Source organism: Emydura macquarii, unplaced genomic scaffold (assembly GCF_026122565.2).
Source record: "Emydura macquarii macquarii isolate MOO-44397 ecotype Brisbane River unplaced genomic scaffold, CSIRO-AGI_Emac_v2 contig_1254, whole genome shotgun sequence".
Classification (NCBI taxonomy): Eukaryota; Metazoa; Chordata; order Testudines; family Chelidae; genus Emydura; species Emydura macquarii.
The window spans coordinates 6,344,430-6,367,785 of NW_027131391.1; the positions used below are offsets into that span (position 1 = coordinate 6,344,430).

At 49.7% G+C, this 23,356-nt stretch overlaps 1 long non-coding RNA gene across 1 annotated transcript; it reads left to right on the top strand.

The window, feature by feature from the left end:
- The first annotated feature begins 1,460 nt into the window (after positions 1-1,460).
- LOC137154480 (uncharacterized) lies at positions 1,461-10,699 on the top strand. The gene is made up of 2 exons (XR_010920220.1): positions 1,461-1,558; positions 9,313-10,699. It is a non-coding gene; the product is annotated as an uncharacterized lncRNA (long non-coding RNA).
- The last annotated feature ends 12,657 nt before the right edge of the window (positions 10,700-23,356 follow it).

A 23,356-nucleotide genomic window follows, 5' to 3' on the forward strand; every position in this document is an offset into this window, starting at 1 on the left:
GCACCCAGAGCCTGATCCAAGCCTCAGGGAGCTCAACAGAAAGATGACCATTGACCTCAACAGCGTTTAGCGCAGGAATCTGTAAAGCTTCTCCCCGGGTCGCTCTCACAGGGGTATCTTGAGAGTAAAGGGAGAAGAGCTGATGACCTACCCGGCCATTTGAGCTTTAGAGTTGTGGACATATACGGCTGGGTGGCATCCATGTGCCATTTTCTTCTCCACTAGCGAAACTCCTCCCTGGTGCTGCCCGGGGAATTGCCAAAACGTTCTTCGGGTCATCCCTGATGCTCAGCCAGTGCTGCGGGAGGGCAGTGTCCTCGGTCTTCGTAACAGAGGGAGTATTGATTAGTGAGGGGGTTCAGGTAGGCCTAAACGGCCCTGCTCCCCTCCGCTGTGCGGATGCCCAGGTATATTTAATACTTGGTTTTTGCATCCCTGTTATTACGAGTCGAGTTTGGAAATGGAACTTTTCCAATCCGAATGTCCCTCACATTCTTTCGTGCAAAAAAACCCCAAGGTTTGGATTTGGGAATTTTCCTTTCCAAAATGGTTATTAGGAAACCCAACAAAAAGCCATTAGTACCTGATGCCTGATGGGTGAAATAAACTGGCGGGTCTCAGCCCACCTCCTAGTGCGTAGACATCCATGTTACAAAATCCCATGCCCAGCACCTTGTCAGCAGAAAGCTCAGGCAACATTTGGTCTTCACGATTTATCATTTCCATGTTCTTCTGCATTTGCAAGTTCTGTTCTGTTCACGCCCCCCCCCCCAAGAACTGCAAAATTGCATCAGCGACGTCTGAATTCCTCCCCAGCTCTGTGTACCCGAGAGATTCAAATAAGAATCCAGGGCAACATTTTAAAAGTAACTAGAGATTTTCGGTCCTCTGTTTTGGGGTGTCCAAGTTGAGATGCCTTAAAGAAGGCTGTTCTTCAGAAAGTGCTGAGCCTCTGCCCTCAGAAAAGTAGGCCCCTTTGAGGTGTCTTGAGTTCTACATCCAAAAACAGAGGTGCCCAAAATCACTAGCCACTTCTGAGAATCTTGGCTTTTGGATTCCTATACACGCAAATATCTGACTCTTGAGGCTGATCTCTACTCAGCTGAGAAGGTCCTTCCCACACCTAGACTGGTGTTAGCTTTTTGCCACAGTATGGAGCGTGATCTGTGCAGAAACATTTGGGATGGACGGGTCCGCTAGCCATCCACCTGCGTCTTCACACAGCCCTCTGCCCGAAGGCCGTGTTGCTGTGCCTAAATGCTCTTTAATAGCATCACAGGGGGGCTGGCTCCTTTAAGGTGTGATGGGTCCAGCAGCCCCACCTGTGACACAACCGCTCTGCTCCCCAGGTGGGGAGAATGAGCCAAGTCATGTGATTGGTGGGTCATCAGACCCAGTCAGGCCTGTGGGTACATAAGGAAGAGGCCCAGGGGGGAGCAAGGGGCTGCAGAAATGGCAGTGAGTAAGAAGGAGCATATGGAGACAAGGGACAGCTGCTGCTGGAGAGAGGGAAAGACAGATCTTCAGGAAGATGGAGCTGTGCCTAGCTAGAGGCCAGGTGAGGTCTTTACTTTGAGTTTATTTGACGTTGGAAAGACTGTGTTGCCTATCTGGGGGGAACTGGATTAGGGGGCTATAAAGGGGCCTGCTGGAAGAAGCTGTCCTGAAGCTGGCACTGCTTTTGGAGGGAAGGTTTTGTGAGCCCTTGACCCAGGGGAAGGGTCTGGAACTGAAGTGCCAACAGAAATGGTGTAAAAACTTAATAAACTAGATCCCCATGAGGGGCATTTTGTTTATGCCTCTGGCTTGTGTGGAGTTGTTGAGGCACCATAAGGCAAGGGGAAACTGAGGCAGGGTGCCACAGCACCAGCCCAGGCCATGAGAGGGTGCTTGGAAGGGGTCAGTTCTGTTGCAAATGGCTTGGAGCCAGATTTTTAAAGTGAGCTCTGTACTCAGGCTGCATGGTGGTGGCCGAGCTCTTCTGAAAATCTGGCCTTACGCAAGGCTCAATTGCATGCAAATCTCCAATGATGGAGCTCTTTTGTCTTTTCCTTCCTTTTACTTATCTGTGGGTGTCTATATCTGCTCAGTATGCTTTGCAACAGAGAGCAGTGGGGTTTCCTTGCTTTAATTTTGGAAGGAACCCATCCCATATGATCAATCAAATAAGTTTCAACAGAGGCTGGGATGAACCAGGGCCTCCTGGTCTTTCTCCTTTGAGCTCTTTGATTCAGTGATCTAATGGGGTGACCTGTTCCAGATCATTTCCAGTGATCTTTTCCTGTGGAGTCTCACAAAACAAAGCCTCTGGAGTGAGCCTGCAATTCTCTAACTCTGGTGCTGGGTCAACGGTAGTTCCTTCCAGTGCAATTCTCAGCCCATATCTCTCACCCCTCCTGGGTCTTGTGGATGTTTCTTCCATCTGCGACACCGGTTTCAATCCAACTTGTGTTGAGGCAGGTTGTTTTTCTACTGTCTTTTCTCCAGGAACCTCACTGGGATTGCAAGGGGGGAAATTGGGCAGAGAACAACAAAATATTTGAGGATCAATTGTGCATTAGCAAGGAGAAGGACTCTCCTCTGGTCTTAATATGTGTGATTCTATTACTCTGGGGTGTAGATAACCTGTGGGTATAGAGCAGATGGGCAGACACTGGCAAAGGAATGAACTTGAGTCTGATGGAAAGAGGAAATCAGGACCGCAAGATGCTAGGAAGAATTGCAAAACTTTTCCCTATGTTAGACGAAAGCCTGGGTATCCTGAAAGAAAGAGGATATGAAATCTCCTTGGGTCTGAGAATGAGATTGACATCAAAGGGACCATCACACATCAACAGCTCAGAATCATTCCATAGGATCTTAGGCCATGGCAGTGGAGAAGACCTCCCTATAATAACGGACATTGCTGCCTTCCAAGTGTTTGGGGATTCCCTAATAAATGATCTAGGAGGTCTCAGTCCAGTTCCTAATGTACAGAGCCAAATCACCATCCCAAGTAGCATTACTGTAGCCTTACCAGAGGCACCAGAAAGTGCCTGGGTTGGCCAGGGAAATGAAGCTATCCTCTTCTCACTGGGGTGGTCTTTCCAGTGTGGGGTTGAGAAACATTGATGGGACAGCTGGGGAGAAGCTTTCCCAGCTGTTCCCTCTATTGTACCTGGTCTATGGAACGATGGAGACACTGGCCTCCAGGGTTGTCTCTGGAAATACATGTGGGCCTGGAGATGCTACCAGAGCAGCTGTGCTGTTACTCTGTCCTTGCTGGAATCCACAAGTGCAGTCAGATGCAACAACAAGAGGCAGGTTTGAGCTGGCAGGTGGCGGAGGGGGAGGGAAGGAAGAGGGGATGGTGTTTCTGGAAGGGCAGGCCATATAGCATAGGCCTTATGTGGCTGCTCTCTGCCCTCCCCCCTCCTGGCACCACCACACCATTCCAGCCTGGTCCTCATTCTTTGCCTAAGTCTCTTCCCATCTGTAGCAGCCCTGCGTCCCCTGGTCTCTGTTCAGCTGGGGATGGAGGAAGGAGGGGGGGGGGGGGTAGAGAGTGCAGTAAAGCATCCTTCTGACAGCTCTCCGAGGCGCTCTCCAATGGAAGCGTGCGGCTCCCTTCTCTGTCACCTGCAGCTGTCACAGGCAGAGGTCCAAGGTCAGCTAAGTGTTTAATGGGCCTCCTGTGAAGACTCGCAATGAAGGGAAGGCAGGGAGAGGGAACGAACATATGCCTCTGCACAGGCACTGAGCCTGGCTTTCTGAAGGCAAAGGGGTATTTTCCTCTGGGAGTGGTGACACTTGTCACACAGGGTCCAAGCACAGAGGGTGGCTGCCCCATGCCAACCTTCCCCTCACCCCATCCCAACATCCCGAAGCTGGTGCAAATGTGTGTGGTGGGGATCCCCTGGGTTCTTTACTCTATCATCTGGGTTTTCAATCGGTGTGGGTAGCAGTCATGAGCAGTGAGGGGGACACAACCATCTATATGGCTAAATAGAAAGGTGGTCCCAGGCCAATGAAAGTGGGGTTCCCGGGAGGTGTGTGTGAGGGGGGAAATCCTGCTAGGGGAAAAGGCTGAGAACTGCTGCTCTCATGACAGGAGTATATCAAGAGTCACAAAGCAAAATAACCATATTCCTCCAAACTTCAGGAAAGGTTCCGTTTGGGTTTGGTCCCAGTTCTGGGTCAGTTATTACAGGGAGAGCCAGTTTGATTCAGATTCAGTTTCTTTGTGACACCTTCTGTTCTGCCCAAGATTCCTTCCTCCCCCCCCCCCCCCACTACACTTCCTACCATCTCGCCCCATCTAAATGGCTGTGCTCATTGGCGTCTAAGCACTGAAGTGACCCCTTCTGACTGAGGCATGCAGTGAGGTCACCCTGTGGAGCTGCCAACTCAGGGGTTGCCATCATGCATTGCCCCCTACCACTGTCCCCCACCCAGTGTCAGCTATCCACATCTTGATCCATGAGCTGGGGACTGGTACCGCATTTCTGAACCTTTGTGCAACTTCCACGGGGCAGAATCTGAAGTCTTTGGTTTTAACTCAGTCCTTACTCGGGCAAAAATGCCTTTTGGAATCCATGGGAATTCGGCAGAACAAGGACGGAGTAAAAACTGAAAAAGGACCTCTGGAGTTGGCCCTGCGTTGTAGTCATGCAGGGACATCTTGGGCACCTGGCTCGCCTAGCTACGGCCTACAGAGGCTTACCTCCGAAGATGCGGATTGGGAGGGGCTAGAAGCTGAGTGGCTCTGCAGATGGCTCTGGAAAGGGGCTCTGTCATACAAGTTATGGTAGTCTGCAGAGGACAAGCCTGTGGCTTGGGTGGTAGGTCACATAATGGTTATATGGCTTTTGGAGAAGACCAAGGAAATCCATTTCCTAGGGAAATATACAGCCCCCATCCAGGAAGGAAAGTGCCCCTAGTCTGAACACAGGGTTGGGGGGAGTCAGGCAGCCCTAAATTCTAATCCTGGCTGTGCCACTGACTCATTCCAACCTGTGATCATCAGCAAATCACTTCACGTTTCCGTGTCCAGAATGAAAATAACACACCCGGAATGATTGTGTCCTCACTGGTGCTGTGCTCCCTTGTGGGTGTCGCTAGGACTTCTCAGCAGGGAACATCCCAATGTGTTTTGCGCTGCAGTGAACCGAGTCACTCTGAATCTTTCCCAATGCATTTGTGGGAGAACTTGTCTGTCCTTCTGGGCATCTGGGGGCGGGGAGGGTTGTAGGAAGGCATTGGAGGACTATCAGTGTTTGAGAGATTTAGCCTGAGACCTCACTGCAAAGTGGGTGGGTTACCAGCCCAAGTGAAAGCAGCACCTGGGCTCTAGCCCACCCCCACTGCAGGCTAGCTAATCTGGGTTGAAAGCAACACCACAATCGGGTGTGAGGCTACGTGTGTGGACAGGAAGAGGTTAGGGGCAACACCTTAGTAAAAGCCAAGGGCTTTGCTGCCCCCCTCACCCCACTTGCCTCCTGCAATCTCTTCTCTTTAGCGTGAAGGTCTCCGAACCAGTTTGCAGGACACTCGCCTCCCACCACCACTTGTTCTTTCAGGGTCTATCCCACCCATTGACTGTATTAGTGCCCCCCATCATAACTTCATGGGTAGCATGACCATCTGGGGGCCTTGATTGGGGGGGGGGGGCAGGGGTATCAGCAGGCCTGTGACTGTTGCCAAGTATTCCCAACATCTGAGAAAAACACTGCAAAACCGAAGACTCTAAACCCCTTCCTCCTTTTGTGGGCTGATGACACAGTAAAACCACAGTGAAGGGGGGATACCCCAGGGTCTTGAACATATCAGTCACCCACCATGACCCTCTCATTTAGTTTTTAATGATTGCTATCACTGTCTTCCAGAGCTGGGGGACTCCAGCCTTTGCCTCAGGAGTGGGGTAAGAACTAGGGTGACCAGATAGCAAGTGTGAAAAATCAGGACACTTGTATTTTAGAGAATGCGGGGTATAGTTGGATATATAAGACAAGCCCCTACTACCAGGAGAGTCCCTGTAATATCGGGACATCTGGTCCTCCTAGGAAGAACAGGAGGGTCAGAAGTGAGGTAGACGTGAGTGACAAGGCTGGGTGCAGAGGGAGGGGGAGTCATAGGGGATGTAGAAGACAAGGTTTGCTTTTGCAGACTGAATCAAACCAAGGGAAGCTGATGAATTAGTGCTGTTTGCTGAGCAAACACAGCCGGGTGGGGATAGGCTGTGGAACAGTATTTAAACAGTCTTTTATTTGCTGGCAAATATCCCTCTCCACCCATCCTTCTTCCCTTCTCTCCCCCCCCCCCTTTGTACTCCAAAGAGAGGCAATTGGGCAAGGCATCCCAAGATGAGGAGGGACAAAATTCCTGCAGGAGGAGGATCTGGGGGAAGGGAACAGGGAAGAATGCCACTTCCTGCAGAGAGCACTAAACCTCAATGCTCAGGGACAGACAGTGTTGTCTAGTGGTTAGCACCAGAGGCCTGGAAATAAGCATTCTTGGGTTTTACCATTGGAGCAACGTGACCTTGGGCAAGAATCTCTCTGCCTCAATTTCACCCTCAGTAAAAACCGAGTTGTTAATGCCTGCCTTTGTGGAGGGGGGGAGGGCTGCTGTGAAGCTTCCTTCAGATGCATGTGGAATCTCCCAGCTCAAATGTACGACAGTTGCAGCAGAGGTAGCAATATTTATTGTTGCAAGGCAGCAATTAAGGGGCAGATCCTCAGCTGGTGTAAACTGACATAGCTCCACTGACTTTAATGGAGCGGCACCAATTTACACCACAAGATAATTTGACCCTTGATTTCTAAAACGGCTACGTGTGGGGAAACTGGCCCCGGATCCCCTACGGTTCTGTACTTGGCTGCTGCAGCCATTTGTCTGGAGGTCACTCTGGTGATGATCTATAGTCAGTGTCTGACTCCACCAGTGTGGAGCAGTGACCGTGGGCCAAGAGGGTAAAGTTGGTAGTGACCTGGGGACGTCCCCTCCACATTCCTGACCTGGACTTTGAAACAGGAGCAGATGAGACTTAGCTGGAAACTCCTGCTGAAATTCCGAGCTGTCTTCGATCCCAAATCCTCACACTGCTTTGCCACTACTTCCATGGCACTCCCTGGGCACCTCTCCTGCCCTGCTGGTGCCCCTCAGTCCTGACCCATGGCATTCCCTGCCACGCCAGTTCACCCTCCATTCCAAACCTGTTCATGCTACCGATAACGGCTGCAAAATGATCGGGCCAAGTTTCAGCCTCTCTTCATAGAACGTCTCCAACTGCTGGGCTGGCTTTCTGGAACAGTCTTAATGCTCATTCACCCTTCGAAGGCAGGGTGCTTCCACAGCAGCTGTGCTGTACACGCCACTGCGTGAATTACAAGTCGCTGCCGTCGCCTGCATCATTCATTATTAAACTGCTCGTGTGTTTGGCCTGCGGCTTAATCCAATGGCACCATGGTGGCTGCAGGAGAAATCCAGCCATCTGTAAAAGCGGCATCCCCATGCCTGTGTCAGCAGCATCACGGCTTTCTGTGGCAGTCATGCCTGGGTTTTCAGGGCTCTGAGAAGGATTCATGCTGCAGGCTCCCCCAGGACTTGCAAGCCTGGTGGGAGGGGGATTAGAAACAAATTAGCCATTCTCCAGATAGTGGACCTCTGCTGATTTACACCAGTGGAGGAGACTGAGTCCCTGGACCTCTGCTAATTTACACCAGCCCCTGGGGATCTGGTCCAGAGCCCTTAGCTATGCTACTAATATCTGAGATTAATAGAGGAGCAAGGAATTGAAAATTCTAGCATCGTTGGCACGGATCAGACTGCTATTTTGATTTGCTTTTCTTTGGGCATGGACAAGGAATCTGGAGTGGTCCCTTGTATTAAGAGGGCTGGTTACACTATCTGCTGCAGGTAACTAATCAGATTGTCCTCTCACTCACGCTAGTGTCGCTCCACTGACCTCTGGTCAATTAATCCTGATTTACATGAATGTAAGTGAGAACAGGATCAGTTAGAAACCTGGGCCCTGATCCCACAATTCAGTCAGTGGTGTTGGTCAAATGCAACCTTGCAGAGTCCCATAGCTCCAAGGAGACTCTGCCCAAATCATGCATCAACTGGCCCTAATATTTTTCTTTCTAAAACTTATTTGGATCATTTGTCATAGTTTGGACAAACCGTGTTCTGACAGGGGGTGGCTGGCAAACTATGCCCTACGTCTAGTCTTTGTTCATGCCGCATGGTGAGAGTGGTGTTTCTGGTCAGATTACTGAAACAAGAGAACAATGAGCAAATAAGGCACTTCCTGGTCCACGTTTCCAGTCCAGGTGAAGCATTTGTGCTAAAACTTGTGGAACTTCAGGGATGCGTGAGCATTTTGACAAATACCCAACTGTGTGAATAGGCACAAATGAAAAGTGACATGGTGAACCAAATCTGGGCAACCTGGAGGCTGCACTTCTTAGTTAGGAAAATATAGTAATGGTAGGTTAAATAGCTATCCTCTTACAGATAAGGAAAAGGCGTCCCAGGAGGCTAGCTCTTCAAAAAGCTGAGCACCTCCTGTGCTGAGTGCTTTGGAAACTCTGACCAGAGGCCTTCCAATGGGAGCTGACCACTTTTGCACCTGTGGCCCTCATTTAAGTGGCCAATTGGTGCTGAGCTGAAAATTTGGCTCACATAGTGGGTGCTGTACACTTTAAAATCTTGCCCCACGCATCTTCCTCAGTCGTGCAATAAAGCTGTGTTGGAACTGGGATTAGAGCTCCGGAATACCTGGCTCCCAGCCCTGTGCTCACACCACTAAATTACACTGCCCTATCTTCCCTGATTTTTTTTCCTTAACCATAAAGCTGCTTTCTCACCACCACACCCTCCAAAAGGTCCAACCGCCTGCTGGAGAGGCAGGAAGGAGGTTAGCTTTCACTACGGATGGCTACGGACTGAGTTGCCATTTCTCTGCTTAGTGATTTTTGTGAAAATTGCCAGCAGCTGTTTACAATTTGACTGGATTTTGTTTTTTGGTGGTGACCCAGCACATATGCTTTGTGCATGCCCGTTAGCACTGTTCCTTCCTGCAGGCCGCCCTTCTATTTATAGATGATGGTGGGTAGGCAGAGACCTCCTCTCTGAGAGCTTTAGGGAGCTGAATTGAAGGCGTCAACCTGCAACGAGAGAAGCAGCCAAAAGATGCCAGGTAGTGCACGTTTCTGTTCGCGATGGACAATGCTCTTTGGATGGAAAAAGCACCAATCACAGCAGAGCCACCATCGCTGAGCTCAGGGATATTTGGGTAACTTCTTTGTTTTTCTTTTCCTTTCGGCTCAGCCCTGAGCCTCCAGGTTTCTGCTGGATCTGGAAGTGGCCATGGCAAATTGCCCTTTAAGGCAAGCTGCAAGAACAGGCTTTTTCTGAGCCAGGATTGGAGAGCCTGTTTTCCATGAGACCTGCAGCCTGATCCGTGGATGAGGGAGGCTCACAAAGCCTCGATGCTTCTCCAGACTTAACTAGGCCAAGCTGAAGCTCCAAGAGACTTGTTCGGAGGTGCTCACTCAGGCAAAACTTGGGTTAAGGTCAATGGAGCAAATCCTGAGACTCTAACTCCCATTGGCTCATAGTTTTTTTTTCCCCAGTCCTTAGTCAGACTGATTCTCACTGACTTCATTGGAATGTGCCTGAGCAAAGAGCAGGTGAAGACCCTCAGATGGAGGATTCTCCAGGGAACTTACTAGCATGGATGGAATGAACCAGCTTAGATGGAGCCAGGACAGTCCTGGAACTCAGCCCTCTCCTCCTCTTCCCCCCTCCCCCCCCACTCCATCTCACGCTGATGTCTGAGGCTCCAAATGTGCAGTCACCGATCCTTCTCACCTACCATTGCTTGTTAGTGTCAAAATCCCCTGAGAGAAGCTGTTCTCGGGGCACACCGGACATAGGTGGGAAGTGACCCTCTTTCGGCTAAGTCTGTGCTCATGCACCAAGTTGTTGGGCTAAACATCCAAAGATTTAGGTGCTCTTCAGAACCAACATGCTAATCGGCTGCGGAAGAGCAATTTGGTCCAAAATTAGACACCAGGCCAGGCCAAGGTAAACGAACTTGGGCTAACACAAACCTCAACAGAGCCGCATTTGCTTTACCCCAGGTCTGAATTTGCCCTGGGGTCTAGTGACATACGTGTGTTCACACACCCAGTTCCCCTTTACTAATATCTTCCTGTTGCTTCGGATTTCAAGTTCTCCCTTGAGCACAAATGGCTCGACGAAGCCAAAAGTTCCACCTGCTGGCCCTTGGCTCCAGGTATAAAATACAATCCAAGGCTTTGTATCATTCTGCCCAATGAGGAAGGTAGGTTTAAAGGGTCTCTAAGTGGCAGGTATTTGATGGCGCTGAGAGAGCCTTATGTATCCTTAAACCATCAATACCTGCCACTTAGACCCTTTAAACCGCCCCCACCCCGCTCACTCGGAAGAATGACACAAAGCGCCTTGCAATGTATTTTATACCTGGAAGCGTTCGTAAAGGGGAGCGGCGTGCGTGCACACACCATCTCCATCTCCCCCTGGCTTCTCTCTTGTTCTCTTTCTCTGAAAGAAATACTTTGAGATGATCTTGATGCTTTGTTGGTGGTTAGGAGGACACTGGATAAAGAGTCTGAGAAAGTGAAAGAGGGTGTGTGGGGCAGTGGATGGGAGGGGGGAAGAGGGAGTGGACGGATTCTCCGTATCTAAAAAGGGAATTAAAGTGCTTTGACTAGAGAGAAGAAATCAGCTGAAGAATGGCAGCCGAACAAAAGCAGCCAGCCTATGGACAAGTTGGCCTGAATAGGCCTAGATCTCCTTAAGTTTGTAGGGGAGAAAAAAAACCCACCCTCCCTCCCTTTAAGCCTTTGCTCCTTACTACTTCAGGAACAAATGTAGAGCAAGAAAACATGAGGGAAGGGGGTAAGTGCTGGGGGGTGGGGGAGCTAAAAAAAAAAGGAAAATAAAAGGTAATCCTCAGCCACTTTGTCCCTCCAGGGGCTACCAGAGGCCTGATTAAAGGTCCGGTGTGAAACCATTCTGCTATTCAGATGCAATAAGCAGGATTTACAAGCAAAGAGAGAGAAAAGAATGGGCGAGGGGAGAAAAGGAGAATTATTTGTGTCTCTTAATACTTGTTAAGCACTTCTCTTTTGCTGGACCAGACAAGACACAGCTACGCTCAAAGTCCAGGCACAATCCACCCCCCCCCCCAAACCCCCCCCCCCCCAAACCCCCACTCCACTGCACCTTGTGTCCCTGCCCCCACTGACGGAAACCAGGCAACACTTTGTTGCTACTGAGCTGCAATGGGTCTCCCCTCCGAGTGACACACAAAGAGAATGGCAATTAACCTCCGTGGTCCCCCGTGACAGCGATCTAATCAGCGCTGCGCCCAGCCCTGCGCCGCCTTCCAGTTGGCCGCCTTTGTGCACGGGCCAGGGGAGTGTGTGAAGGGTGGGGGTTGCCTGTGCCTGCTTTCAAGGCTGGGAGGGGCGGGGGGGGGGGGGGGGTGTTTGTTTTGCTTCGGAGAAGGGGACGTGGATCATTTTCTGCTGCAGTCCACGTTGCCAAGGGGAGGGCCTTTGAATCAGGCTTCAAAGCAACCCTCGGGTGCTCCTGGTGGAGGGGGCTAGATAGGGACGAGATGACATTGTGCTGTGATGAGACCCCTCCCCAAACCTCTACTTGACTACAGTAGGGGCTGGCGTGTCGACATGACCCTCTTCCTGCTAGATGGGGACCGTGCTGCAAGAAGGCAGCCTGGGGAGATGGGTAGGCCACCGGACTGGGAACCAGCAGACCCAGCTTCTCTTTTGTTTGGTATTGCAGTAGCTGCTAGGAGTCCTAGTCCTGGACCAGCACCCTGTTGTGCCAGGTGCTGTCCACAGATTCTGCTCCTGCCTCCATCACTGATTTGTGGTGTGTGTAACCCTCCGGGGCGTAGCCGTTCCAGGTCTGTGCCTGAGTTGCAGAGGATGCAGCTGTACAGCCCCAGCTAGGGAGCCTGGGCGGCAGTAGCTCATGCTTTTAGTGCTGGAGATCCCCCAGCTCCATCGCTGCTGAGATGGTGGCTGGGACACATGAATCACTTCCCCTCTTTACCTCCATTTGCCCCCCTCCCTGAAAGAGGCATAGTGAAACTCTCCCACCTTCTGGTTTTGATCAGTGGATGAAAAGTGCTAAGAGTTAGGTGCATTACAGGAAGTGACTTCACCCCCCCCCCCCCCAACTGCGATCTAAACCCCACAGTGCTAGGCACTGTACACATAGTGTGAGGCAGTCCCTTCCCTGAAGAGCTTACAATTGAAAGGATGGGAGGGGAAATTGAGGCACAGAAGGGGATGTAACTTCCCCACGTTCAACCAGAAGGCCAGCGACACAACTGGGAACAGAACCCAGGACTTGAATCCTAGTCATTGAGCCACAATGCATGAATAGGGCTGCTATCCTGAACAGGAGGGGAATTGGGCACAGAAAGCAAATAAATCCTCCCCTTTTCCCCCCTCTCAATGTAGTTTCTTTCAGAGCTCATTATTAACTATTTGTTTTGTATGTAGATACCTTATAGAATGTAATCAAATCACCCCTTAAAGAGAAGGTTATTAAGGTAGATAGACTCAAGGAGCTCAATCACTACAAAGCAGATGCTGGTGAAATTTGTACTGCAGCAGGGTTGCTCAGTTAGGGCTTGTTTGGCACTCTGGCCAGTGGGAGTCCTTCAGTATTCTTCTTTACTTCCTTCCCTGAGCTAGCCAGTAGACTGTTGTGTTCTGCAGTTAGTCAGCTGGGGTGTTTCCCCAGAGTCAGCTGCATTTCATAGAATATTAGAGTTGGAAGGGACCTCAGGAGGTCATCTAGTCCAACCCTCTGCTGAAAGCAGGACTAACCTCAGCTAAATCATCCCATACAGGGCTTTGTCAAGAGGTGGATGAGTGAGATATATGGGGCCAAGTTCTGGCAGGCACTACAGATAGGCACCTGCCCCCCAAAAAACATGCTTGGCAGGAAGAACATAGGGTGGAAGTTGACTCTTCAGCCCGTTGAGTGCCAGAGCCAAAGAGGGTAATTCTAAGGACTTGATTCTCCACTTATTTGTGCTTTGTGCCATCATTTCTACCAGTGCAAAGGGGAGGGTTAAAAGGTAGAGCTTTGCCCTCATTTGTAGGGCTGTGAATGTACCTGACCTCCTGGGCCAGATAGAGGCTCTGTCTAGTCTGGGGGGAGACTGATCATGCTCCTGCATGGATGCACAGGGGAGCAGAGTTCTGATGGAGTCTCCATTCATAAAGCCTCCCTTACACCCTCACACACAGGGACCAAACACATTAGCAACTCAGGACTACTGCTGCCTTCTCTCTGAAGAGGGACCAGGGCTGGCCACACACAGAAAGTGCATGTTGCCTCCTCTGAGGCAGGCGTGTCAAACATCTGGCCAGTGGAACAGTGTGACACAGCCATCCAACTTCCCATGAGGCTTTGAGTTTGCCCACATGACCGCAGAGTCCCCACTACAGGGACTTGATTTGTAGAGCACACCAGAGTCTTGCGCTCTAACTTCCCCATGCAGACCCTTCTAGTGCGCGTGGATGTAGTCCTTTTTTTGAAAGAGGACAACATCCATGCGCACTAAGGCACATTTTAGTGTGTGCCACCAGGGTCTGCCTGGCAGATCGAAGGCACAACACCTTGGTGCACCCTACACATCACACCCCCATAGTCCAGACTCCAGAGCAGCAATCCAGTGAAACCTGGCGTACAAGTGCAGAACCGGTGGGTCAGGTTTAAGAGGCACTGAAGGAGCAGTAGCTGGTACGTGTCTGAGTAAGGAGAAAGCACTCTTACACACCCTTCAGTGCCCTAAGAGATGCCAGGTATAGGGAACACCCATAACAGTCATTAAAGTCTAAAATAAAGATAAGTGATCACCAACATGGCTTATCTTTAGCTAGTTCTAGTTGAGTAACTCTGGCTGTATGTGGCCTCGGCCGTGGGGCAGGATAGTGGAGCAGCACCACTGTAGGAAAGGAGTTGGACACCCCTCCTCTAAGCAGAGCAGGAGAGCAGCTATATTCTGCCGGTTCTCTGCAGAACTCCAGGGGGTTATTGTGCCCGCTTCAAACAGATAGTTGTAATTGAGGTGTATATGCCTAAGAAAGAGGGATAATTGAGCCTAAATTGACTCAAACAGAGGCAGTTAAGGTAAGACTCTGCTTCCTGCTGTGAGCAAATGGCACTATTTATTTTTAATTCATATAATCCTAGAAATAATAATTAAAAATCCACACTTCCTTCCGTTCTCATCATTTAACTGGAATTACAGACGAGGCTAACTTGTTTAACAAGCTTCCCCTCCAAACTACCTCCATAGACACCCTACCCAAGATTTTACACAGTACCATCTCTGAAGCCATTGACTGACTATGCTCACTAAGACTCAGATCTTCCAAGTAAAAGAGCACCTAACTCCCACTCAAATCAATGTGTGCAGTGATGCTGTAGCTCTGCTGGTCCCAGGATATTAGACAGACAAGGTGGGTGAGGGAATATCTTTTATTAGACCAACTTCTGTGGGTGAGAGAGACAAACTTAAGCAAAACATGTCTCCCTTACAAACAGAAGTTAGTCTAAAGAAAGATATTCCCGCACCTACCTTGTCTCACACAAATCAATGGAAGTTTGGACCAGACCTTCAAAAGGTATTTAGGTGCCTGAGCCCCTGTGTGGTCACCTAGCAAGTTCGCAACCATTCTGCAAATGATTTTTATTCCCTGTATTTCAAATCCGGTCTTGCTCCTGTTGACCAGAATAGCAAATTTCACATGGACTCCCCTGCACTGGTAACAGCTGTGATTTAAGAACCATAATCAGATAGACCTGAACTCAATGGGGGCTGTCTCCAAGTACTGTGTGGATACCACCATGCATTCGAAATACACAGATGGGTGAGGCAGGACATGGCTGCCCAAAGCTGGCATGAGGGATGGAGCTGTCATGAGGAACCCATCAAACGTTACATGGCACCATGATCTGACCAGGCACCAGCAATGGCTGGACAGCTGAGAAAAGTATTAGACCTGGAGTTTTATTATCACCACCTGAAAGTTACCGCAAGGGATTGGGTGGTTATTGCCATGCTGCCATTCAGCACCATGGCCAGTGCCTCAGGAGGTGAGCTGTGCTAAGGAAACATAAAGGAGATGGGAGCAGGGGAATGGATGCTAAATCGGTGCCTGATAAGCAAGCCCTGCCTGGGTGCTGGCGAGCTTTCAAACGGACGTATCTATCTACAGAGAGAAACCTGCTTCAAGGGATTGGTGGAAATAGGTTGCCTCTGGGCCGTCTGTCTTTAGCTAAGCATTGAACAAACGTGGATGGGAGACCTTGGGGGGTGGGAGGCAGGATAAAAATGTACATCACCTAGCACAATGGGGTCCAGATCCATGACTCGGGCTGCTAGATGCTACGAGAAAAGGAAATCAGAAGCAGCTAAGGATTCCCCTGGTACAGGTGGCAAGTTGGAGGCATGGAGAGGTAGGGAGGGGACAAGCCAGGGGCAGGAGGGTGCACACAATAATTCACTCTACTCTTGGGCTGTTCTAAGTTAGAGTGGAGGTCCTTTCAATCCCCAGTGGTCCCAGAATCAAGCAAGGTGGAAAACTGACATAAAACCATTCTCCTCTTCATCCCATGCTCAGCTGTGCTGAGCAGGACTTTGGTGCAACTGAAGATCCAGCCTAAAATTTATCTTTGACTTAGCAGCAAATTGGCCCCACTAGCTTCTGCCACAGCTTCTCCTTCACAGCCCCAGAAAGATGTGTTGGCTCATGGCTCTTTCACGCGTCTCGCATTCAGGGGAATAAAAGAAGGGCTGGGAATGAGGAAGATGAAAGGGCAGCAGGATGCAAATGATGAATTGTCTCATTGCAGGAGTGCCTTTGCTACTCTTGGTTAACTTCTTTGCCAAGACGTGGAATGGGATTGGAGCAGCGTGTTCCCACATGAGAGCGCAAACAAGGAACATCAATTAGAAATAATTACCACCCCTTCCCCAGAACTAAAGGTCTAATATTAGGATTCATTTTTAAGAAAGGTAATTTGATGACAATAAATTACAATTATAAAAACTTCATTAGAGTCAGTAACAATCCATCCACCATTGTTCTAATTACACACTGTAGGAGTAATGAATGCTAATGGCTTAATGTACAATAATTACCACAATTGAAAAATAATAATAATAATATAGAACAACCTCAATTAACCAAATGTCACAGGGGACACTGAATAAGTTGGAATAAGCATGGTTTCAGATAATCGAGGGAAGCTTCAGAATCATTAATAGATGTCAGGGAACGTGACCCCCTTCTAGAGAATGAGGAGTTTTGTATAATCTGGTGTGGATCAAATGCAGCCATACTGTAGAGGCATTGAGCATGGATAGACCTATGAAATTTCAGTCTTGCATTCCTATTTTATGAGGTGAGGGTGGGTTAAACAAAAAAATACTTTGACTCATGCCACTAAAATAATCCCATGATTTCCTTATAGGGTTGGGCAAGAATACGAGAAAGGGATGTGATCTGGCAAGCAGCTCTTCTTCCTCGTGCAGTTAGTGTCATTCATGGCACTGGAATTGCTCGTGGGAGTAAAAATTGTGAGATCAGTGCTAATGTTGTAAAATGGGAGCCTGGACACGCAAACTGAGTCACATCGCTGGAACATCTGTGCTGTGGTAATTACTTAACATTGGAACCAAGAGCCAACAGAAAATACTTTTGTTATATTTCTTCTGCAAAATCATGGTGGTGTTAGGTTCTGTCAATCCAGACTACAATAGTGATCAACTGCGGAGTATGGACCTGCCACCTAATATATCACACCTAGCAGGAAGGAGAGCTTGGCGATGCTCACGCAGACCGTTCCAAAAGCCGTCATCTTAGCCCCAGCCATCTTCTGTGACACGTACATCTTTGCAGCCCGTTTGAAAATGCCAAGTTGATCTAGTTCAGCCTACAATCTTTCTGCTTCTCCAGCCACATGTAGCAACTGTATAATTTCAGCCTGAATGAGTTACGTTCCAGGCTAAGGGAAATGACTAAATAAGAAAGAACAGAAGTAAAGTCTCAGAGAGAGCAAAGTGTGCAGCACAACCGTAACATCCTGCATTAGGTCCTCCTGGCAATACGGCAGCAGATGCCTGCAGTGCTACATTTCTAGTTACAGAAGCCAAATCTTAGTGGTTGCACAGACTGTGTGTGCACACATGCGTGTGCTCCTTGACCGGGCATCATCCCATTCCTGTCTCTTTTCTAGCCACAAACTGGTCTGAGACCTTTTTCTGGTCAAACACCTCATGGTTTATTTCACCACCGAAGTGCTCATTCAAAACAAGAGGAGTTTTTCTAGGGTTGTTATCCCTTAACCTCACTGAGATTGCAGTATACACAAGTCCCCATTCTAGCTGTGGCATGAACAGGATTATTAAAGAAGCCTAATTAGTGCCCAACTCCTATTGAAGTCTATTGGGATTTAGGTGCCCAACTCTCTTCGGCTCATTTGAATATCCCAATCGTATATGCATCCCTGCGGCTCACAAAGATAAAAATAGGCCCCCTCCATGTCCCACAATATGGGTGGAAGTAGGAACAATGAATTCTTTACATGCTTCCTCTTTCATAGGATCCTAATTTATAAGAATGCAGATAATACATCAATGGAAATTAACAGCACACTAGCCTCATACAGGCAGGTTGAGCTGTAGGTGAGTGCAATGTAATTAAGAAATTAAAAGGTAATTTCCACATATGCTTTCTGTTAATCTAACTTAGCAATCATTTAATTTACAGCGGGGAACTGGCAAGGAGGCAAGCCAAAATAAATAAGATAATACTACATTTAATTGCTTGGTGGAATGTTAATGGAACAGAGTGGCTCTTGAGCAGAGACAGCATGGAGCGGTGTGCTGACCCCTGCATGCTGGTGATTGAAAGCAATTTTTGTTTTTAATTTCAGTTCGACAGGAGTTAAAACTTCCACCCACTGAATCCAACTTTATGAAGTTCTGGCTTTAAAAAAAAAAAAAAAAATCCCCTTAAACATCTCATTGCTTCATTTTTCCCCCCTTTCTTTCTCCCCCAACTTTCTTGTGCAGGTCTCTTGCTGCAGGGGCAAGCTTCCACTGGTGGTCTCGATCACGTCGTGCTCCATGTCCAGCTAACAGAAGTGCTCCCAAAGCACAAAGTTATTTACCAAGGTGAACAAGCAGCTGCAGCCCCATGGTAGTGAGGGGGAAACTGAGGCATGGGTTGACCTAGGCCTATGTTCTTCCTTTAGGCCATTGGTTCTCAAACTGGGCGTCACGACCCCTCAGGGTCACGACAAAGTTATGTGGCAGTCACGAGCTGTGAGTCCTGAGCCCCGCCAGGCACAGGGCTGTGACCATCCCTGCTTCCTCCTGGTGGAAGAACATGGGGGAGAGGGCAAGCAGTGACACACAGATGCTGCTTACTCCCCCCAATGTTCCTCTGCACCTTCTCAGGGGCTCTGAGGGCCAGGACTCCCTGCATCCAGGTCACTTTCCCCACCTCGGCTGGGCTGTGAAGCAATCGTCAGGAGTTACTGCTTTCTGCCCTCCCCTTATGCAGCCCAGGTGGGAAAAGTGACCTGGATGCAGGGAGCCCTGACATTGCTCCTCGCTCCCTCCCCCCGCCCCCTACGGGGGGCACAGAGAAGCAGCAATCATCGAGTAAGAAACAAGCAGCAATACCAGCCGTTTCCTGCATGCAGGTCAATTTCCCCAGGTGGGTGCAAGGGAGGGGGCTGCAGCAGGGGTTAGAGATGAAGTGGGCACAGTGCAGGCACCAGGGGTGAAGTGGGGGGAGCGCCTGGGGGTAGGGGCAAAGGAGGCGGGGGAGCCCCCGCGTGTTGCTCTCCGAGGCTCGCTGTGTGAAAGAGATCACCGCTACACAAAGTGTGAGAGTCCCTGCTTTAGGAATAGCCGTAAGCAAGGGATGGCACGTAAGCTCCATCAGCCCAGCTGGAGCCTGGGGAGGCATTAAGGGTCAACATGCACAGTGGGTGGGGCTAGCTGCCCTGAAACATGTACCTAACATCTTGGATGAGATCCTAGGCGGGGCACTTCCCCCCTCTTGACACCAGGGTGACACTATTTATAGCACGTTAGCGTGGGCAGAGCTGAGGCCAGTATGTCTTCCAGCGCTGCAGTGTGCACCTCCCGCTGGAAGGGCAGATGTACCTTCCGACTCGGAGATGTCTCTGCAAATCACAATGTCTCCCCTTGCTCCTGGAGGGATTTACTCCTGGCCTGGAACAGCAGCAGATTGCTATCATCCTTGCCCCCACCCATGCAGACATACCCCATTTACTAGACAGAGGCGCTAACATACAGGGAAGTCAAGGGCCTGATCCTGAAAAGTGCTACTTGCCCTCAGTTCCCCCTGAAGTCAAGGTGGAGGGAGGGTGGGCAATACCTTTAGAGGTGGCGCACAGGACGTGGCGGGCTTGACCCCTAACGTGGCTTTGCCCTATGTCATGCGGCCATGTTGGTAGCAGAGTCAAGGACAGAACTGAAGTCTTCTGAGTCCTGCTGGGATTGTTTGCTGTATGTGGACGGGAGATGATGGAAGAGATGGCCCCAGTCCTTCTGCCAGTGCAGTCAAACCTGCATTGATTTCGGTGGGGCTCAGCTGAGCCCTATAGGGAAGTTACACTATATCAGCTGCCAGGTTTTCTTTTTAAAGGGGGCTGAAGGGTTGGTGACTCTCATCTGCCTTAAAACAAGGCAGCTCTGGTCATCACCACTTCGGAGCGGAGAGACCTCTTGCATAAGGGCCGATAGGGCCAGGAATGGGCTTTGCCTGCCCCCCTGAGTCCAGTTCTGTCAAGGTGGGGGCAGAGATCGGGCTGACGGTGGAGGAGGATGCTAGGATCACAAAGGCTGCTGCAGCCTTTATGCTAGGGTGAGAGATGTGGAGTTAGAGGGAGAATTCCTCCTCACTCCCCCATTGCCCACTTGGGTCCTGGGGGGAGGATTTTGGCTAAATGTCCTCCCGGTGGGGACACCTGCTGCTATGCATGCCAGAACAGGATTCAATAGAGTCAGCAGTGCAGGCCCCTGGCCACAGCAGGGGCGATTCTGCATCTTTCTCTTGCTTTTGTTTCAACCCTAAGACACCTGAGTTGATGGGAAGCGTCTCCACATTCTCTCCTCCCCTCCAGCCGCCTCTCCCACAGAGCAGCAGGGACAGCCTCAAGCTCTGAGGCCCATTCGTAGGGGAGTTGCAATGCGGAGAACTTGTGCGCTGTCAGCTAGCAAAGTGGGAGCTTTCCAAGGAAGGTTGCACAGTTCTGATCCAAGCATATACAGGAAACACAGGCCTTACATTGCTTGGCACAGAAATACACTGTCTTCCACACCACTCTCATTTAACACCATTTAATGCCTTTGTAACTGAGTTGTTAAATGGGTTTCACCCTGGTTTTAGAGCATCCACTCTACCCCCCTCCAGAGAACCAGGTGTGATTTGCAATTCATGGACTCCTGATTCCTGGGGCAATAAAGTAAACAAAGGAATGCTGCCTGACTCTTCTCATTAATACTAGAACAGATGTCCTTCAAGATTTGTGATTGCCCACCCAGATGAATGCAGGTGAGTTTATTCCACAGGTTGGAAATAGAGCCAATCCAAGGCTCTCTGTACCTGCAATCTTAGTCTAAAAGCCCCTTAAAATACAACGAGTTAAGCAGGGCTGTTGTGTGATGACCCAGTGCTAGAACTGATATAACTAATTAGAAGCATCACCCATCTGGAGGGAGTCTGGCTTGTTGTGAATGTGAATCGTCTGTTATTTATTTGAAATGTAGCATGTTTTGTTGACTAAAAGATTCCCAATTTAGGGAGGTTTCTTTGCGCTATTCAATCAGTTCTAGAGATGGCCAAATAACCTTGGCCCAGCCAATTATTCCATGGCCATTTTTTCTGTGACTCAGTGGTAGATCATTGGCCTGCATGTTATCATGGCTGGTGCTCAGTCCAAGACTGCCAGGCTTGGTGGACAGCTGCATGTGAGGGTAGTGCACAGCTGACTTCAGCTGCACAATGTAGAGACTGCTCCACATCTTCTGGAGGTTTGTGGTGTGTTCGAAGCCAGGAGTTTGATTTGTCCCATGACACAGAAAGGACCCTAGCCTGAACATTCTCAGCATTCAGGGGTGCTCAGTTCTGGACTTATAAGGCCCAGACAAATGCTTGGGGGAAAGCCTGGTTTCATCAAAAACTTGGGTTTCTATTGAAGCCCCGCTCTCCCCAGAAAATTCCGTCTTCTGAATTTTTTGAAACCAAAATTGTTCAGTTGCCAAAATCAAAGCAGCTGAAACCCTTCCAGGCTATTGCTTTGTTGTTGTTGTTGTTGTTTTTTGTTTTGTTTTGAGGGAAAACCCAAAACCCTTTTAGCAAACACAAAAATGTTGTTTTCTTCAAAAATTGCTACACAAAATGAAAAATTTCCCAACCAGCTTTGCTGGAAGCAGAATCAATATTCCCAATCTGTGCTCTTTGCTGGAGCTGCTCTTCCAAAGTTGGTCTGTCCCCTCCTCCCCTTCCACACTCTGTAAGACATGTGGTCATTTCCCAAGATCTAACTGAGTTTGTAAGTTCCTTGGGGCAGGAACCTTGTCTCCTTTCACAGCAGTAGAGCCATGTACTCAGCGGTGAGACTCTAGCTGTATATCTCCTCAGCTGCTGTAAAGCAGTGAAGTTGCACTGAACTTGAATGGAGCTACACCAATGTACAGCAGCTGCTGAGGCAACCCTGCATTTCCACAGCATCTTCCAAACACAGCCGTACACACAACAAACCAAGTAAAGTGAAAGGCTTGAGGGACAGAAGAGGCCTCTGGGATCATGCCTTCCTCTTCACAGCTCTCTCTCTCTCTCTGGGTTCCCCAGATGCAGGACAGAGCCTTCAGGTAGCTTCCCTAGCACCAGCAGGCTGAAGGAAAATCCAGTCACATTGACCAAGGCTTGCTGGCACCACCACGACAGGCTGGGGTCTAATTTCCCAGCCACAAACTGGAGTGAAGTGGAAGCCGGCTTCCCCAAGACAGGTCTGCATTGCGGAAGCTGCCTTTCAGCCACCTGTCTTTTCTGAGGCTGGCCAGTGTTTTAGGGGCAGGCTTTGCTCCAGGTTTGGGGTGCAGAGAGAGGGCTGCCAACTTGCCCCAGGCTGACAGGCATGGCAGGAGCTGGTTCCCACACCTCGGAGTAGTGCAGAGATTCGGTTCCAGCCACCCCTACAGAGTGGCTGGCTGGAACGGGCCCTCCCCTGTCCTTTAAAGGCAGGGAAGCCGACCGCTGGCTTGGGTTAGTCCCCACAAGAAAACAGATGAACGTGATTGAGTCAAAGGTGACTGTGGATCCAAGAGAGGCTGGGAAGGAGGTCACTGGAGCAGCCTGACGAGAGGTGGGGTGAGATACAGGGAGGTTATTACCACCCACTGGATTCCCTTTCTGCCTCTCTTTGGCCTTCTCTTCATTGCTAAGAAGGGGTGTGTGTTTTACCTCAGGGGGACTAATGCACTTGAGCTCTCCTGCTGTAAAGCCATGGTGGGGACAAGGCACTCCAGTTTTACCACAAGGGTAAACCGAGGCGGGGCAGCTCTCTTCCCACCCGGGGTTGACCTTGCCTAGCTTAGCTCATGCTAAAACTGTCATGCCTTTTACTGCAGACAAGTGCAGCGTGTGCATTGCCCTGAGATAAGAACACACCTTTCCTTAGCAGCGAAGAGACGGCCTTTCTCTCTCCCTCTCTCAAAAAATAAGGAGAAGGATGTTAGCACTTGTCTGTGGAGGATGTGTGGGTGCGATCACTCCCCGGGTGTCAGCAGGCAGGTGTGTGATATCGCACAGCTTCTAATTACCTCCCGCCTTTTCTCCCCTTCCATCATGTGAGATGCTGCTGCTGCTGCCCATACAACCACCAGTGGCAAGATGCTTGGCAGGGGTTGTCTCTGAGTACGTTTACCACAGGCCGAGGGAAGTGATTATTCCCCTCTATTTGGCACTGGTGAGGCCTCATTTGGAGTATTGTGTCCAGTTTGGGGGCCCCCGCTATAGAAAGGATGTGAACAAATTGGAAAGAGTCCAGCGGAGGGCAACAAAAATGATTAGGGGACTGGAGCACATGACGTATGAGGAGAGGCTGAGGGAACTAGGCTTGTTTAGTCTGAAGAAGAGAAGAGTCGGGGGATTTGATAGTAGCCTTTAACTACCTGAAAAGGATTCCAGAGATGATGGAGCTAGGCTGTTCTCAGTGGTGGTAGATGACAGAA